At 38.4% G+C, this 20,762-nt stretch overlaps 1 protein-coding gene across 3 annotated transcripts in view; it reads right to left on the bottom strand.

Annotated features, from left to right (window-relative positions):
* The window catches only part of EIPR1 (EARP complex and GARP complex interacting protein 1), a 74,607-nt gene that overhangs the window by 35,309 nt on the left and 18,536 nt on the right, over nucleotides 1–20,762 (bottom strand). The gene's annotated exons all lie outside the window — the stretch shown is intronic.

A 20,762-nucleotide genomic window follows, 5' to 3' on the forward strand; every position in this document is an offset into this window, starting at 1 on the left:
TCTGTCTTCAGGTACATCTGGCTGATCTTAGTCAAGTGCCTAATTAAAGACCCATGAGCAGACATGACCAGCTCGGATCAGCAGAGAGGAAAACAGGAACGACTGTAGTAATGAGAGCGTTTGTTTTTAAAAGGGTGGATGGTAAATCTGAAAAAGGCCTTCTCAGGCTCAGTGACATTTAACAGAAATGTCTCCACTACAGAGGTAACCAATTTGAATATTATACACACAAAACAGGCATTCAAGCAACACACAATAGGACAAAAAGCAACATCCATTTCTGAAAAAAGTAAACGGGGTAAGAGAAGGATTTTAAGGTATGGAATTCAGAATATACGAGCACTACATATTTGATAGAGCGCACTAAGTATGAAATATATGTACGATTTTGGTAACTTAAACAGCAAACTACAATTTCTATACAAGTTGAACACAATATCAAGAGACTATATATTGAAAGATGATGGATAATCCCTTATTTATTAGCATGTAATTGAGCTTTTAATAATTCTACTGCATGCTAACTAAATAGCCATTTCCAAACCATTTGAGGCAAATCCTTCCCTTTAAATCAATGACCCAGTACAGCCACTGAATAAAGAATAGGAAGAGGTAGCACATGGCTACCTTTCTTTAACAAAGGGCAAGTCAATGCACAGTATGCATTCTACACAACACAAATAAAGATAACCTAAACTGAATGTGCAATGTAGTTTGAGAAACTAAGATTTACGCCATGTTTTGGCTAGATACCCAAATATGTGGCAGAATGTTAAAATATTAAGAAACACTGAAAAGAAATTTATGGTGTATTGGAATTAGTGAAAGGTCTGTACCATGCATATAAAGCTTTAGCTTTTCCACTATCACCAAAGTCTATTCAGAGAACCACAAAAGCCATCATGGAAAATGAACTACACATTTCTCAAGCTATCTTTGCTGACAGAACAGCACCACGAGTCTCAAGACAGCCTTACAAGGTCATTTTAACTTCTCAAAAATGAAAAGAATAGAAAAAAATAAGAATTCTAAAACAACTAAATGAGCAGTGATTTGAAAATTGGTTGAACCTGAAGAAAAAAATATTGAAATCTTTCTGAAACTTGATGTAACCCAGGCTCCTATAACACTTTCATGCTTTGAAAATTTGTCAAAGGCCACCAATTGTGAATGCATACAACAATTCTATGAAGATGTCAGATTTCTTTACAGATTATAACCATGGATGCTTCTAAGGAACAAGATGGAAGTACACGTTGATATTCCTGGCAGAAGAGATTTACTTGGGTAATAAAAACAAATGTATCAGATTTCCACATCTTACAAACCTATGTAAGCCATTTCTTGGAGCCCAGCATATATTCTCTATGGAAAGCTGCTCCTACAATATGATGTGTATCAGATGCCATTTGCTCTTCCAAAATGCACGAGAAGCTTCTCTTTCTGGAAAGTAATTTGAGCAAGCTAGATTTCTGTATTAATGACTGTGATTTTGTAGGACTTTAGGCAATCTTTTTTCTTTTTATTGGGTTGGCTCAGAATTTCACATGCAAAACTCTGTGCCATCCTATGTGTGTTTCACTTCCATGGGGCTGGTGGTATGGGACAACAATTCTGTGTGTGTCAGAAAGGAACAACACTAAAAACCAGCTTGCACACAACACACAACTCCTCAAGATGCAGCACACTCAGTGTAGTACTCTGCTTGCAGCTGGGTTTGGAGATGAGCATGGAAAAAAAACAGGCTGCTTTCCAGCTATTGAATGATCAACTATTATAAACAACAGCATGTGCATCACAGATCTTCAGCTTTCATTTTTACAGTTTGGACAAATTCTGGAATTACATACATAGCTAAAACCTGTAGACTGAAAAGACTTAATTGAGAGTACTTTTAGTTTCTCTTTGCATTTCTTACGTACTCATCTACAGTTCTGACACTATTAATTCCCAGATGTGTGAAACCAATATGGAATCACCACTGCCTCTCACAGAAGTAACTTTAGATACACCTGGTCTTATCCAAGGCTTAGTTTTCCTTTATATAAGGAACTTTTTAAAAGTATACACCACTTTTCTCCTGGTAAGCAGGCAAACTATGTCTGAGTTAAAGTATCACTCCATTATGACATTCCACTATGACATGGACTTATTTTTGTGGGTCATGATTCATTTTAATCAAAAATGCATTGGCGACAAACCTTTATAAACCCATAGACAGAATATAACTCTCACTGCATAGAAATCCAAGTCCCACAATAAGGTTCCTGTGGCTGTACGAGAAGTTCTCTAGTAGCACACAGTGTTTCTGGAATTACTCACCTAGTTGTAACTTCCCAAGCACTCATATTAAAATTTGCAAACAATATTACTAAGTAATTTCACTACTGCTTTTATAGTTCCACTGCTTACACTGAATACCTAAGGGCAAGCAGAAACCCCAGATTTTCCCTTATTTTACTATCTTCACTTCATCCCACTGCATACACACATTGATAATGACAAGGTTGTTATCTATAACCTCTTGCATTATTTCTCTAAAAATGTTAAGAGACCAATATGAATGAATGTAATATCGAAATGACAATACCAGTTACTCCATCAAAGAAAGAGCAGCAAGCAAAACACATAATAACTAGGTCATATCTCTATGCCTTCCTTAAAGCTATTCACATTGCTGGAGACCACTTTTCCTTACCTCATATTTAAACCAGAATTTTTATTTCTTTATGGCACAGCACCAATGCAGAAAAAAATAGATAAGGTTAAACTAGCTACTGTTGCAGTCTTATCACTGAGTGTATGAAGAAATATATTTGTAGGTTTAACTAAGTACTAAATAACTGTTAAGTTACGCTTTCATAAAATATAAGTAAAAGGTTCGCAGAAGGGAGTCCTGCTGTATTCCTAAAGCATTGTTCACAAGAAATGACCCAGGACTAAGACAATGAACTGTTGTATCTTTGTCACTTTTGTTCCTCATTACTCAAAAAAAAAAAATCCTTGTCTAATCCATCGTGCACCTTCAGCACACCTTTCACTAGGTACAGTTAAGGCCAGAGTTAGACATGCTTTAATGATTGCAACAACTCCTCCCCAGCTTCATTAACACGATCTCCTGGGCAGAGGACATCACACTGACATATCTGCCAGAGTGACTGTACACAGTTTGTTCTACCTGGTTCTGTTGAAATGATCCAAGCTCAAGAACAAGCAAACAAGAAGTCGAGGAATAAGCAAATATCCCACATTTTGACAACACTCAGTTGGAAAGCATCTACACACGCAGTTATGCTGGCAGCTCTGAGGGTGCAGTAACTGCAGGAGACAAACTTTGGTGAGTTCATCCAAAGCCTAAGAGAGCTACAGAGCACAAGGCCTTCTTCAGATGCCTACTTTACAAGTCAAGCAAGTGAGAAAACTCTCTGCATGCAGAGTGTGCAATTTGCAAAGGGTCACAACTTGGTCAAATCAATACCAATTTTCACTACAGCACTCCAAAGGACTTCCCAATGAAGACTATTTTCATAACAATTTTCAGCTTCCCACGACCAGCTTTTTCAACACAGAAAAAGGGTAGAAGTTATACACAGGTGAAGCATCCTGTTTATCAACCACCAAAAGAAATGCTCCCCTGGGAGAGCTGATCCAACTTCATCAGCTCTGAGAAAGAAATAAGCCTCCCACCAAAAATAATAAAAATATAGGTAACCTTAAATATAAGCACTTGTTACTCCTTTAGAGAATTATAATACATAAACAGATGAATTCACTGAAGCACTGCTGGCTGGAATGCTGTAGCAAGCAGACATTCCTCAACATCTACACAGTCATTTCAGGACTCGAAGCAAAAAGAAAAGTGTGAATATAAGTACACAGACTGCTGATTCCAGATGCAATACTTTTGCTCATTATACTAGAAGTCGTTCCTGTTCTTATGAAAAATTACATCTTGCTATAAGTTTCCAGATTTTTAAGCAAGAAGGAATTGTCTAAGCACTTCAAACAACCTTTGATTTCGATTCATGAATTCCTACAGACTCGCATAGTAAAAGAAGTGAGCTCTGTCAGGTCTCCAGATTTAGAGTGAATAACCTAAAAGTTTATAAAAATTCTGATTGACTTTTAAAGATTTATTTAGAAAATTCTATAGCCTGGAAAACTACAAAGAATTCTTTGCATGGAAAGCAACAAACATAGTCCAGACTAGTGCTGAATCAACAGTGTGGGAAGATGTAAGAGGATTACACAGTGATTGCAGTTTGGGTCTAAATTAGTTCAGAAATGAGGCCGAGTGTAACACATGCTGGACTTTAGCAAATTTTCAGATTGGTGCCATTATAAAAATTTGTTTACAGAGACATCTTGAAAAGTAGTTTATTCCCTTTAGTACAGTTTATTCCCCTTAATAAATTGCAAGTTTAACAAGGACATGACTTGTAATCCCAGTAAATATACTAAGAAACCAACTGATAGCTGGATAACTGACACAGTAACTCAGAATAGATGCAGAAGGAAGAGATGTGGTCTATAGCCACTGAAGACAGTAAGTGGTCTGAAATAGACCTTTGTTTTTGTATTAGTGAGAACAAAAAGCCATACTTGTTATGTTGGAGCTCTACGATTTTGCAACTGAAAGCAACCCAGTAATTTCATTGTTTTTCCAAACATAATTCCTTTATTGAAACTCTCCTTCCACAAATAGATTTTCTGGAAGGAAGCTACAGAAAAACTACTCAGAGTTTTGCTTGATGGTCTGGGTTTAAAAGAAAAAAAAAAAAAAGAAAAAAAGAAAAAACATCTGAAACTATTTTGGAGACAGTCAAATATTACTAAACCAAAGACGCAACTGAAGAACAAAAAGAACACATGGAATATGAATAAAATAAATCATCATCAGAAGTATAGATGGTGATCAATACTCTGCAGTTTCAGCAGATAAGAGGTTTGAGTACATGCAGAAAACCACCGTTTCCCTTACTCATTCAGGTGTGTATCGAGAACTTGATAAACATCGATACGTACCATCACTTATCCACGTTCTGCTTGCCTCCAGTTTACCCACTGCAGTTACTCTTCCAGAACTGAAGCTAGTATCTTTCACAGGCAATAGAGGCATTAAAAAAGATAAAGAAGAAATGTATTTCAAGAGTTTACCATTGATACTCTTTGTGATGTTTACCATTTGATAACAAAGTTTAAAATGTGATTTTAAGAAGTTAAACCCCACTACAACTTGTAAGCAAAGTGATGCCTTTAGGCATTGCTGTAATATAAATGGTAAAGTGTAAGAATACAGATAAACGAACATACAAGTATTACCACCACCACACCACCCCCCAGTCCCACACAAGTGGATTTTGATCCCAATTATACAGGAACACATCAGTCAGCCCTGCAGCTCACAGCTGTTCAATCATCTACCTTTAATTCTTCTGGCGCCACTTGCTGAATAAAACCTACCATGCCACTGAAGCACGCTCTGACATACAGAACTGCAGTCCTGGCTTTTCAGAGGCTTACAGCAGTCACCCAAAGCAGACCAGGTCCAGCCCTGCTCTGCCCTTCCCAATTATGTCATTGTACAAAGCACTTGAGTCTTTCTGTTCAATTATTCTTTACCATCTTTCTTTTCTTACCTAAATATGTGATAAATCACCCTTGATTAATGTATTCTTTTGGAAGAAAGAAAACAAAGACAGTTATTGCTAGTCTCCTGCTCTCTTTTTAAATCATTCCGAAGCACATTTTATATGTACATTAGTAATTAAGTATTTTTTAATTGATTTCTTAGAATCAATAACGAAACACAGACAGTAGCAAGTACAGGAACAATGTTTACATTTTACTTTCTGCTGTCATTCTGCCTCATTCCCCTGTGTTTAACCTTGAAACCCAAATGACAATGCTTCCTACATCACTGCCTGCAGACATTCACACTGAAGCTGGAGGAGCCGAAGTATCAGTGCCTGACAGGGTTTGCTCTTTGATCAGCTCAGGTGGTGCAAAGCCAGCTGGCTGCAGTTATTCTGTTGCCCAGGGAACAACAACTGAAGTGTATGCTTCCTAAATCTGCACAGGAGGCCCTTCTGCAGCACTGCCACAGCAGCTCTTGCTGTGCGAGGCTGAAGTGGCGAAGCCGCTATAGCTACAGCCCAGCTGGTGCCCATTAATGCTCTCAGTAGGACAGGAACAAGCAGCAAGTATTCAGAAGCCTCCTTCTTACTATTGACAGAGTTATCGCTTTTCCTTATTAATGAAGGTAAACATCCTTCTCCTGTTTTAATAAAATGAGAAAAATCAAAACCAAAATTATTTAAGTACGCATCTTTTGAAGAAAAACTTTGTAGCTTTTTTAATCAGCTTGTAAAAAAAATAAACCACATTCCATTTATTCCAGAACACATCTTTTACAGGTAAAAGAATATGGTGGGGGAAAAAACACCACCATTCTTTTTCTGGGTTCAGAATTTCTTTAGTGCTACAGGCCTGCATAGTACCTTTATAGTACCTTTTTTTTGTTTTTCCAAAAATGCATGGGGTGAGGTATATGTAAGAATAATAAATTATAGGCAGCCTGATTTTTCTTTCAATTTATTTTTTAGGTACCAAAAAACTGCTTTTGATTTTGAAAAACATAGACATAGAAACACAGCAAAAACATGATATACCAGCTCACTCTGTATCCTAATAGAAGTATGTTTCCAAGTCAAGATGGAAGCAGAAATAATTAGTACAAACACAGTAACATCCTCCAATCAAGTCCAGCCCAAGACATACTCATACAGAAGACATCTTTCATGCCTACTTGTTGTCTCAAGACTCCAACGTGTGAAAAGGACTGCACAAACAGCAGCCTTACTGCTAGCATGCAGACCACAGATAATCCTAAATTCACATTTATGGCACACAAATACAACATAGGTGAGACTTGGGTGCTAGATAGCAGGCTCCCATTCTGCATTGTGCTAACAGATATATGAGGACGTTTTGAAACTCTCACAGGCTAGATGACAACACAGAGATAATGATCTAAAAGTCTGCAAAGGAGCAGGGATGACACAAAGAGACAGGTAAACCAATCATGTTATATGGAAGCAGGAGACAGAACCTGCAGAAAGCAGGCAGTCAGCAGGCTGAAAAATTGGAGAAGGCACAAATTGCATTTTTTTATACTGAGGTTTCTTACCCTATCCAGACGTGATTTGAGATGATGTTTCAGCACATATCTTTTGCTTGGGATGTGCTCTCCAAAGATAGATATTTAAGGGATCTCAACATTTACTGACTGCATTTCTGGAATTCTGCCATAGGAGGCCAGCCCGAGTGAGGAACTGTAACCCTCACTACACTTACGAGCTGAACTCTGTTCTTCAGGCTAAAATTTAGCTATAGCACTGTAAAAGCTGCTTAGCAGCACAAACAGACATGCTTACTTTCTAACACTTCAGAGGAACAGATCTTTGTTAAGACACAACAGTGACTTATGGCACTTTTGATACAGCAGGTATCCCTCTCTTGGTATTTTAACATTGTAGAAAAGAATGGAGAAATTAGCACTAACTACTTGCTTTTGTTTGTTGGTGGTAGCCTTCCCACTCTTGTTACCACCAGCCCACCAGAACTGCAGCAGCTGTACCTGAAGCAAGGTATCAGCCAGCCATACAAAAAGCTTACAAAAAGCTTTGGGAGATTTAACCCTGGGCTGAGGAGAGCTACACAACACACCAATAAAAACCAATGAACCCTATATACATGTTGGCTTCCATCATCACTAAGGCTAGTGAAGCTGAACACTATTACCAACATTGTCCTTTTTTTGTGTGCAAAAGTACCAAAGAGAAAGCAGGAGTCTCGTGGAGGCATTCACTTCCATCACCACGAAAACCACAGCAGCTGTCAGTTAAGTGGGACTAGATGATAGCAATGCATTAACGCTCCCACTTGATGTTTCGTGAGATATTAAAACACTATACTCCTTAACAATTTAATGACAACTGAGAACCACTTATCCCCTCATTGAATTAGGCCATCACCAGACAGTTGCACATTCAGTGTTCAATTTAAATAAGCTTTAGCATTTCTATTTCATCATATATGAGTTCCAAAGACAAATAATAACTGCTTGACACTTCGTGGAAATCTGGATGTAATTCCACTTGTCCTGTTTGAAGCAATGTGAGCAGCTTGTGTGACTGTCCAAATTTGCAGGACTAACATCTAATATCTCAATTTGGAAAGATATGTTCACCACCCCTTATGGCAGACTTTTGCCATTTCCGCTTCTTTCTTTACCTCAGTAGAGACCAAGAAGTGCAGCCATTCTATTAATACACAGTTTCACCCAGCAATGACTTGTGATTGAAATCTTTTCCCTTTAAGCCTTCCTGATCTGTCCTTCCTAAAGAGCTTGGGTTCTTCCATGTATCTGTGATACCACTGAGATGACATTTGCCATAAACATAAGGTGTATTTGGTCAGTAATCACAAAGAAAGCGTCCTGTCTCTGAGCTAAAAGTTTGACTGTAGGATGGCTATTATAGATTTGTATAAATCTACTGCATGGCTGTCCTCACACACCAAGAGGCCTGCCGCTCGCCCTGCTCTCCTAGTGTCCTTCCTGCCACACGAGCTGGCAGTCAGAGGGCAGAGATGCTCAGCAAATGGTGGGCTGGCTGCAAGGGGCCTGTTTTATAGGGCCCAGGGCAGTGGTGGCCACTGTGAGCAAGGCTCTGTGATAGAGCGGCCCATGTGTGGCCAAAGGCAGCTGTGTTGGGAGCGGCCTGGAAGATGCCCTCATGTGGACAAGGGTTGGGGGGGCTGAGGGCCCCTTTTCTGGGGCTGGCTCCCCCAGGCCATTTGGCCACAGGGACTGCACTGCACCTCCCATCCTGTGCCCTGGGTTTATTTTTAACACTGGTTTTTAGGTAGTTTCATTCTATTTTTTACAGAAAAGCACAAAAGCAAGGTGCATCTTCAGCCCTAGAGTCATTGTCTCTATAGACAAATCTGCCATACACTGATGTCTGAGCTGGTATCTGTAACAGTTCTAGGTACCATTCTATGTATATTTATTTCTACATGTCTTCAAAAATCAACCCAAACTTCAGAATCAGACTTATTTTTCCTCCACCATCAACTCTACCATGGCATATACTGTCCCTATAGAGCCTCCAGCTCACACACTGATCTCCAATAACTTCCATTCCCTGAATAGATATACCCCAAATATACTTCCCCTTTTGCTAATAACATATGCTATTACATTTTCTTCCTTCTTATTGCCTTAAAAGCACGTGCCAAAACTTTCATATTTGCTGTCTTAAGTTTACTGACTCTCATCATTTGTTGGCTTCTTATGTCTAGGCCAAAACGGTATCAACAGATTGAGCTGAAGTACTCAACAAAGTTACCTCCCACGCTCACATTTCCTTTATGCCGCACATACTAATTTCAGAAAATACAATGTGGAATCTATGTGAAATAGTTCACTGATATCTAGTTTAAAACAACAAATTTCAAGTTTAGCTTTGACCCTGTATCTTCATTGCTGGCTTCAGATCATTGCTAACGGACAAGTTCCTAAAGGTTCAGCTCACAGGTTGAGCATGAGCAATTTATATTCACTCACACGGGAGTGAAACGCTGCATAATCTGACATTAAGCTTTAGGGAAGTCAGTTGAAACTTCTGCTACAGCTTGGTTGGAACTGGATGATGAGCTTCATCGCACCTCGTGTGTGGTGGAGACTGCTGATGAAGGCAGGGAGCACCAAGGACCGAATGCTGGCTTCTCTTTACCTTTGAGGATCCTGGCTTCTCATACCTTTGAGGTGAACCCATCACATGCATAAAAAAAAAACATGGTGAGGGTTAACTATGGTTAGTGTTATGACGTGGATACATCCAAATCTAGATTGACTACATTACACATCATTACACATAAAAAATATAATCCTACTGACCAAATAGTTAAGATATGATTAGGAGTTGAATTGTGATCTTGATTAGGTCAGCATGAAGAGGGAAAAAATAGATCTTCAGTGTTCTCTTAAGAGTCTATCAAGCAAGTGACCCTCCTTCAGTCTCTCTAGCCTATTAATAATGATGTAGTATGAGGTAGTAAAAGCAGGTTACATTTTTCATGGTAGAAATAGAGTAACAAAATGGAATGTGAGAAAAGTGAAGTCCCAAAACCTCTTAAAAACCTGATGGATCTTGCATAGAATGCTTGGTTTCACTTACATGTTTCAGCAATAACTGAAGTCCATACACACCAGAGAAGAACAAGCTTCTAGATTTCACTTATCGACAAGCCAGTTGGACAAAGAATGCTTAGACATACTACAAGACAATATATGTATCCACCAAACATTACTTACTGCTGCAATGTGCTGGCTGGAGGTAGAGAAAGAACATTTTTTTTTCCAGTTTACTATGCTGGATCAGTTCAATATTTCAACAATGGGCAAACAAGACTACTTACAGATCGGATAAAGAAAGCAGTTTTTCTTGCTCTATTCTCAAAAAAAGGGGAAAGGATAGAATAAAACCTTCTGATGCTGAAGGACAGAGCAGCCTGATAACTCAATGGATTCTCCCTCACTGAGGGCTCTAATTCAGCAGCATTTTATCTTTCGATATTTTAGAGCATTCTTTTCACTATCATGACCATCCTGTAATACATCAATTTCAGTCATTTTCTCTCCTCCCTCTTCTTTCTGACATTAGCTCTATTTTGCCTCATAGCACAAACGTTACAATTATCCCAATAACAGTTGTCAAATAAAGATGAAATGCTAAATCAATGAATAACAAGCATCTGTGCTTCTAGCTAATTATTTTTTACGTAAGCTCCTCAGTTCTTACCCTTTTCCCTCCATATCTGCTCTGAGACACTGCTTTGTTACTTGTCCTTTGGACTGGCCTCAACATTTATCTACACACAGAAGCCTTCAACTTGAAGAGCAACTAACATGAAACAACTTCTCAAGCCCGTAAGCTTGAGAAGAGGAACTATTTCCATAGTGGTTTTCCAACACGTGAATCAGTTAGCCAACTATTTCACTCAAAACCTTATTGGAAGGTACTTAGATGGGAACACTACCACCAGTTGGACATAAGAATTCCTAGAAAAGTACCAGATATGATCTACAAAGAACACTTCGAGAACAAAGAACACCAAGCAGATTCATTTCTCCCCTCAAACCATGAGAACAGGATTTCTTCCATGTGGGCCTCCAGTAGTGCTGAGGGGAGCACTGGGCAATATTTTGAGATACGTTCAATCTTGCCAACCCCCAGTCCACCTCCATGTTGGAGAGACTAGTTCATGGGGCTATACCAAAGATGTCCCAAAACAGCATTTTCACCAGAGCAAAGAACAGTGAACCCAAAGAAGTCCATCGCCTGCTGTCCTCGGTACTAAGCAGCTGAGATCATCACCAACAGCGTTATTTCCAACACCCTTACCAAGTAAAATTTATCTACAGGAAGTTTAACACACAAGTTCACTGTGTGAAAAGTGCAATGCATTACACTGATGCAGATTCATGCAGAATGCAGATTCAATGTTTGAAATAGGTAGATTTTAAATATAAATTCAATTTTTCTTTTTTATCAAAGTTAAACAGCAGTTTTGTGTTTGTATGTGTGTAGGTTCTGGACCTATAAAACAAAGCTATTTATATTGGATCTTCATAATTGTTAGACAGTGGCACCTATCTTGTTTGCAGAAACAAAAACAGCAAAAAGATGTTTGTACATGTGCATGCCTGCATGTGTAAAATTTGAGATAACAGTATTTTTCTTTTGCCCTCTGGTGGCTTTCTGTGTCCCTACATGTAATCAAAGCCCCAAACCTAATTTTATAGAAGTCAAAAGCACATTTGCATTGGGAAAACAATTTTTTTTCACATATATTTCAATGGATTTGATTAAGAAACTGCCCTCTTAAGAAATACAGGGGAAAGCTAAAATATGGAAAAACAAGTGATATGGGATATTTTTATCTGAAGTATTTAATTTTAAAATGGTCTGAGACAGTTTTAACCGATTTTTAAGTGCTCCTTTCCTTAGTCACTCATGCCACACAGAATATTTTTCTTGCATTGGTAACAGTCTGACTTCAAGAAAAACTCTATATTGTTATGCTTGCGAGAGACTTTGCTTTCAAACTTCATTTTTCCTCTTTGTAGTTGGAAGAATTCATCAAGCTTTATCCCAATGGATGTATAACAAGGCTCCAAAAGGCTGAAGTTAAGAACAGAACAGGCATTCACTGTGAGCTCCCCAAAGAGAGTTATTACTGTCATGGTATAAACCCCTAGTCTACTTCTGACACACTTTCAGGTAATTCTACGCTATGTCAAAGGTGAGAACTTCTGAAGAATCCCCGAAAATTCGGTGGTCCAAATAGGACAGATGAACTTCACTGTGTACAAACATGAGTTAATGCACAGACACGAATAATTTAAGCCATCCTGACATGATGCTGCACTCAGAACTGGTTGTTACTACTCCCCAGAAGCTCTTCACATCACCACTGACAATTCTCCAAGGGTAATGAGCAGCAGCTACACAACAGCAAAATACTGGGCATTTTTACGAAGAGTACAGAGAACAAAACAAAAAATTATTTCACGGCTCCATAAAACACTGATATACCCATATCTCCAGCAGGGTGAGCAATTCTGATGTTTTTATGTAAAGCAGGGCACAACAGAATTGGATAAGGGCAACATAAATGAAGAAGATGGAACACATGTCCTATTAGATGTTCAATAGGATTTTGTAAGGAAAGTATCCTGGAAAGAATTAAGTTTATGGAAACTGAAAAGCAATGACTAAGTTTTGTTTGTTTAAAATCCATTATAGGCAAAACCTTGTAATACTAGAACTAAGTGGTACTCACCGAAACAGTACAAGACATGTTCAAAAACAAAGGGCAGGGAGTTTCATCAGTAAAGAGCAGGCTGAAATTCAATGTTAAAAAAGTTTGTGGAGAAAGATAGCCTTGACAAGTTCAGAAAGGGATTAGATGCCAGTCTGTGCTGTTCCTACCCAGGATGTGCTGTTACTTCCTCAGGAGTCATGATACTTGTACAGATGAACCAATCTTTGTTCTGGTCAGTAAGTTGGGAAGACTATTTTGGAAGGAAAACAAAAAGCCCTCAGCATGTGAGAAGTGCCTAACTTTCATAGGCACTGCAGCACGAAGGTCAAACACCTTACTGCACCTCCACTCCATACCAAAACTAACTTTCAATAACAGATAGAGATGGTTGTATTTTTTTTTTATTTTTTTTTTTGCCTCTGTAGGTTTCCTGCCAGAACTGATAGCTATTGTCTGAGAAAACCTGTAATTGTACACGTGCAAAGGTTATCTTGATAACCAATTCCGACCTCTACCTCCTTGAAACCATGTTAGGCTCCCACTTCTCCTGGTCTATTTTGGAGATAAGTAAAAATCATATCTCAGCAGGTCATCATCTGTTCCTTTCAACACCCAGAGCAAAAATGGAAGGGAAGCAATATTATGTTTTATGGCAACTGATTCTTAAAACAACACACACATTTTAACACAGAAGGCACGGCCAGGGAATGAAATGCATGCACAGATTAATTTATGTTCTTACTTTGGGAAAAGTTCACGTAATTGTATTACTACATTCAGGTGAACTGCAAATAACCCCTAATGGAGGAGTGCAAGATGGAGAATACAGCCAGGGCACAGTAAACTGCATTTTTATTTATTTTTGATGGAAAAGGGTACTGTATTTAAAAAAATCAAAAGACACTCCTCCACACTTTTCTTAGTCATTAAAGCTACATCGCTGTTCAGTAAAAATTAAAATTCTGAAAGCACACTGATTGGTAGCTCTTCCTTCATCAGCACACACATCCTGGGATGCCAGTTTCCCTGGTTATCCAGTCATCAAGACAAGAAAGAAAATCCAACTCAAAGGTAGAAAAAAGTGTTGAAAGGTGGGTTGAAACAAAGCTAGGGCTTTGTTTCCTTACTTTTAGGAATGCAATAGAAGTGGAAAACACAAACCAAACAAACACAACACTAGCCTTTCTTCCACAAAATTGTTTTCAAAGTTTTTGCATTTACAAAGGTAAAAATGAGACCTTCACTGATAGCTGTTCTATATTTTAAACAGCTCTGCAATTGATAGACTATAGCCACTTTTCCCCTCCTGTGAAAGAAATCTCTTATTATCAACAAAAATCAGACAGACCATATACAACAGCATATACCGATGTCATCAGTACAACAGATGTTTGTTCGTGTTAACAAGTCTGCCTAAGAATCTGAAATGGCATGTAATGAATTTTCATTTCTGTAAGCAGGCATGTATACCTGTCCAAGTACAAATGCACAGATGTCGAAGTCATGTAGCTTGCCTAACCCCATGTATTTTATTTTTTTTTTAATTTTCAAAATATCTCAAAATTTGCCTCACTTCCATGATGCTGGGACGTAACAAATACGCACCAAGTTGAAAGAAATTTAGTATTGCAAAGAAGAGTTATCAGAAAGCCAGACTTTGTGGCTTATGCATCTTGAAGAACTATTTTCTTGGTTTTAAGCAATTTTGTTTCACAAGTCTGAAAATGAAATTTAAAATCATTAAAGCTTTTTGATAGTTTAAACTGCTAGAGATGGTCATGAGATTTCAATAAATAAGAATTTTAAAGTATTTTCGGAGCTCCACAGGAATAAATTGATCTTAGGCAAATTCAAAAATAAAAAAAAAACTTTCAAAAGGTCGTAAATTTTGTGAGTAAATTATGACAAAGTGTTTAAACAAATATTTAAAAATATGGTAGAGAAAGCAAGCAATACAAGTCCTAAAACCAAATGCTTGGTAAGATATGTGCATTTGTAAATAAAACGTATCTTTCATCCTCTGTTCCCACGGAAGTTTTCAAGAAAAAAATGTAATAACTGGCAATGCGTGCCTGCAGCCCAGAAAGCCAACCATACCCTGGGCTGCATCAAAAGAAGCATGGCCAGCAATGCAAGGGAGATATCTCCCCGTCTGCTCTCCTGAGACCCCACCTGGAGCACCACATTCAGCTCTGGGGCCCCCAGCACAAGGAAGACATGGGTATATTAGAATAAGTCCAGAGGAGGGCCACAAAGATGATCGTAGGGCTGGAGCACCTCTTCTACAAAGACTAGCTGAGGGAGATCAGGTTGTTCAGCCTGGAGAAGAGAAGGTTCAGGGGAGACCTTATAGTAGCTTTCCAGTGCTTACAGGGGACCTACAGGAAAGCTAGGGTGGGACTCTTTGTCAGGGAGTGGAGTGAAAGGACAAGGGGTAATGGCTTTAAACTAAAAGATGGGTAGATTCAGATTAGGTATTTGGAAGAAGTTCTTTACTCAGAAGGTGGTGAGGCACTGGCACAGGTTGCCCAGAGAAGCTGTGGATGCCCCATCCCTGGAGGTGTTCAAGGCCAGGCCAGATGGGGCTTTGGGCAACCTGGTCTGGTGGGAGGTGTCCCAACATTCACTTCAGAACAGGACATGTTAAGCTTTCTCTTGAATTCATCAGCATTTTTAGAAATACCAGCACAACACATAGCAATCCTACCTTAACCACCCTGTTGCACTAGTCACTGGATAAATGCTGTATCAAAATAGCCCTATTCCAAAATACCATCTTCTCCAGAAGCATCAAATTATCTCCAAGAAAAATGAATTGTCTCAGTTTTGTGGAATAACCCTCACAACAGAACTATCATACCACTGATATCAGAACAGAAATTCTTTATCTTCACAGCTTAAGTTTCATACATATCTTTATCATGTTTTCTTAGTATTTGTCTAATGTCTGCCTGAAACACATTCTCCAAAATAAATAATTTGTATACCGTATAACAAACTGCAGTAGAGAATTGTGACTTTTTTTTTGGCAACTCAAAGTCCAACCTGAGGCCAGCTGGCACAGTAACACTCACCCTTTATGCAATGTAAGCTGACAGGAGGAGGCTACACTCAAAACTAACAGTGATGTTCTGGGACTACCCCTGGGTGTCAATACATCGAACTGCTGAACTGCACATGGGAATCTTAACAGTTTAACAGTACACACTATTGCAAGTCCACTGCAATGCTGATTACACTGTTGTATGTATTCCATTACCTTCATAGCATACAGTGGTTGCTCTGTTATGACCCAGGTGCAATGCCATGGCCCTGCTCAAGTTACTGGGATATATACAAAACCTTAAAATCTTGGTCTGATGTCCTAAGACTATTCCTTTTACACTACAGGTTATAACTTTCAGCTAAAGATATTGTTACTAGCAATACTGATATAATCAGAAAAAGCCAACTGTCTTATATCAAAAAATTATTATTCAATGTTAAGATTGTTATGGTCAGCAACTTTTATTCCTCACAAGCAAGCAATCATTGTCTTGCTCTTAAATCATTATCAGTGTTGATATACACTATTCTCTCTGGGAATAGTGCATATTCCCTCTCTGACCAGCAACAGGACCTGAGGGAGCAGCATGAAGCTGCACTGGGGGAGGAAGGTTCAGGTCAGGTGTTAGGAAGCGGTTTTTCACTGACAGAGCACTGGAACAGGCTCCCCCGTGAAGTGGTCACAGCACTGACCCTGCCAGAATTCAAGAAGTATTTGGACCATTTTGGGTTTATGTGGCAAAGTTTTGGTAGTGGATGGGGCTGCAGGGGTGTCCTCGGTGAGCAGAGCCCAGCAGCTGCCTCATGTCAGATCAGAGCCAGCTCCAGCCAGCTCCAAAGGGAACCACTGCTGGCCAGAGCCAAGAATGAATTTAAGAATGAATTTATTTCACCAATGATCTTCTCAGGAGATGGCATGGAAAGGAAGAACATAAGGTATCAAAAAAGTAGGGGGAGTTGCCATGGATAAAGAGGAAAGAAAATGCAAAATAGAAACCAATAATCAAAAAATAGAACAGACATTTAGTCACAATAACAGATTTTTCTACTTACTGTCTGTAAGTGCTATAGAAAACACTTACTAAATACTAACACTGAAGAGACATCGTACTATTACAAGATTTCTACAGTATTCTACAGAACCACATGCCAAAAGGCTACAGACAACTTTGTACCTTCTTGCTTTCTCACAAGTGGTTGCAGCCATACATTTGTCCCTTAAGTGACACATCCCTTATTTACTTTTGAGATCTTCCCTCAGATGTCCTTGTTGCTCCAATTTTCCTTTTTCCTTCACTCCTTCACCCTGTTTTTCAGCAAACATATCCCCTATCAGACCTATGAGACCTAACAGTACACTTAGGCAATGCCTAAGGTTGAGATACAGTTATCTACTTTTGAGCTGCAAGCGCACCCTTCACTTGCATGTAAAAGTAAATCATTTATCCGTAAGTCAGAATAACTGCTTCCAAACACTTCCACAAAATTCACGTTTACAGTAATGCACATAACCATTTAGACATGATGAGAGGTTCAGCAGGCAAACAGCATTTACTACCGATGCAGAATTCTTAGCCTGGATTAGACCAGTATGTATAAATATAAATATATATAAATATATATATATATATATTTTTATATAACATCTCTAAGTATTTACATACTTACTAAAAATTGTTATTTTTGGATGATAATTTTCCCTTAGCATATTAGGACCATTTACCTTATTTACCTTATTACCCTGATGGGCAGGGACCATACTCAAGAAATTCAGGAAAAATCCATCCATTGCTGGGAAAACTAACATGGCCGCAAAACTCTTAAGTTGTCCTACAGAAGAATCCCCCTGCATTCTCTTTTAATATAGTTGAAATTTACTTTCTACAGCACGGAGAAGTGCTGTAGAAAGTAAATCTTCATTTTCAGCAGCATCCTGAAGTGGCAGGTGAGAAAAGGGAGGGAGGCATAGAAGAAACAGGAGAGCAGATTAAAGATTTTTTGTGTGTGTGAAACATGTTCAAGACACACATGTTCACAAAAACCACACACAACATCTACCCACCTCTGTGCAACCACTTAACTGGGAAACGTTTCACATACTTTGTGACAGTGTATTACAAACTGGACTGACAAAAAGGGCATCATTTAGAAGTCAACCTATTTCCAAGTTCTCCCCAACTTGATCTTAACCTAAGGATCCCACTTTCTTCAGCCAACTCTAGGCTTTCATTATTCACTTCACACACAAGAACTTCATATTAGTGACATAATATTTTTCCCTGCCTTGGGACACTGTTAGAAGTCCACTCGAATGCTTTCCTACTTTCTGTAACTCCAGCAATACAGAGACTTCATATAAATAGCATTTCAACAGGCTCTTAGAACAATGAAAAGCTGACAAGTTCTATTTTCCAAGCTACTCTTCTCTACCATGATCTACAATCTTTCTGGCATTTTACCTCATCACAATGAAAAAATTAACCTAGTGTAGGACATGATGCTCTTTTGAATGCTGAAACAAAGCTTCTTTCAAACTTCATTACATGTGAAATGATTTTCCCTAAGAAGGTGAATAGAGCTCTTGGATAGCTACCAAACACTTGCAATTTTGAAGACTAATTTATCTTCATTTTTATATTAATTTTATATATAGTGTATCATTCTCATTGGTTTATGTCTTTCTGTGGAGGTTACAGTCCTGACCCTCACCCCACCCCATCATTATTCTTTTCTGATATTTAGAAGTATACTTCTACCAAGCTGTTATAACCTCCTTAATTACTTTGTCACCTTTCTTATTCATGTTTTTGAAATTGTCACTACTGTAGCGCTTCAATTTAGAGAAAGTAAGAAATTAAGAGGCAACTGACTGAAGCTAGTCAGAATAACAGAAGGAAGAGTGTAAAGTTTCTAGGATTGTTTTGATGTAGATTTTCTGTTGAATACCACATTCTCCTTTTTATTACTGGACCACTGTGAGAAAATAAAGTAATTTCTGCTTCACTAAGTACAATAACTTTAAGATACAATAGACATTATATACAAATAAACCCATGTAAATTTTCAGAGAGAAAGCATTAGCCAGTCAAAGTTCAACTGCAGCCAGCTCTTTGCTGCCTGTATTACCACAGCCCCAGACCCTATGTGGAATCATAGAACCATTTAGGTTGGAAAAAACCTCTAAGATCATCAAGTCCAACAGTTAGCCTACTGCTGGCAAGGCTAGCACTAGACCACGTCACTAAGTACCATATCTACACATCTTTTGAATACCTCCAGGGACAAGGACTCAACCACTTTCCTGAGCAGCCTGTTCCAGTCTAACAACCCTTTCAGTGAAGAAATTTCTCCCAATATCCAACCTAAACCTCCTCTGGTGCCATTTGAGGCCATTACTTCCTCACACAACAATACATCCTTTTGGCTGTTTGTTTTTCCTTCTTCAAACCTAATGTGTATTATAAATTAGGTTAGATTGTTAAATTTCAAAATTATAAGATTACAAAAATCATTTTTGCCTTAATTCTTATCCATTTCAAAGCTGTCAATAGTAATCTTATCCTGCTCAAGGAAAACCTCTTTGATTCAGTTGACTTGGCACAATAGAGGGGAAAGATGCATCATTGTCACAAAACTGACTAGCAGTGCATAATTTCATCTAGGTATCGAAAATATTAATTTTAGAAGTCTGCTTCCCCCATCCTCAAGATTTTCATACATGTTTTAATGCAGTTTTTCCTCTCATACTTAGCTTCTTTCACATATTTATAAGTCTTTCTCCTTACAATCTGGGCACGTGGTATAAAATATAGCATTCCTAATTCTTACAGTGCTCGCAATAACAAATAGCTGCCAAACTGAAAACCCAAAGAAGTTATGTCAGTGTCACGATTGCCCAAAATAGATGGCGACAATGTAAAACCACCATTTTGCTTATATGGAAAGATCCAATTATGGTAATAATGCACATGAAAACCACAGGTTGCTATGCTAGTATCTCCCCCTGCACTATTATGAAGGTTGTTTAAAGCCTTCTAATAAGTATGTTTCTTCTAAACAGATGCAGAAGTTAAACTTAGAAAAATCTTACCTGTTACTACATCAGTTTTACTGTATTATCTGTAGGGTTCTCATACCTTAGCTACATCCAAGCTAGTAATTTTCAGTGGCAAACAAATAAAAAAGAAAAATCTTGGAGGTCTTCTCCAACCTGTATGATTCTGTAATCTAGTGGCTAACAGACAAAAGTTTTCACTGATATGGAAGCCTAGCTATACTGTTACGGTTTGTCACCAGACTTTGCTCATCAGTAGGGGTACCAACAATAATAACTACATTATAAGTTCTACCTGCTTATGCCTCTTTCATTCAAAAGGAATTAAATGATTTCACATTCACAAATCAGGGAAAAAACTTTGTAAATTCAGTGCAGAGAGTGACATCAGAAGATTCTACATTAGCATCGCTTATTTTGAAGGAGGTTTCTGGTTTTCTAGCTGTATGTTTCCTGGAAAAATGCCTCATAACTGTATTTTTGGAAGCATATGCTGTACAAATACCACGATGCTTATCAGTAGCTGAAGTACTTGAGAGGGAGAAAAAAATGAAAAAAGCTTCCCCATCCAAGAGTATGTTTCAACTTTTCATTGACAGACACATTACATTAATTCAAACCTCTCTCAAAAAGAACGGTAAAAGTTTCAGAACATCATTGTATCCTGTGCCATCCCATCCCAAACACAAATGGCTTACATCTTACCATTTAATTCTTGATCCCACAGGTAACATACCTTTACTAGCTGAGTATATCAGTTTCCCCTCAT

Source organism: Aythya ferina, assembly GCF_964211825.1.
Source record: "Aythya ferina genome assembly, chromosome: 3".
Classification (NCBI taxonomy): Eukaryota; Metazoa; Chordata; class Aves; order Anseriformes; family Anatidae; genus Aythya; species Aythya ferina.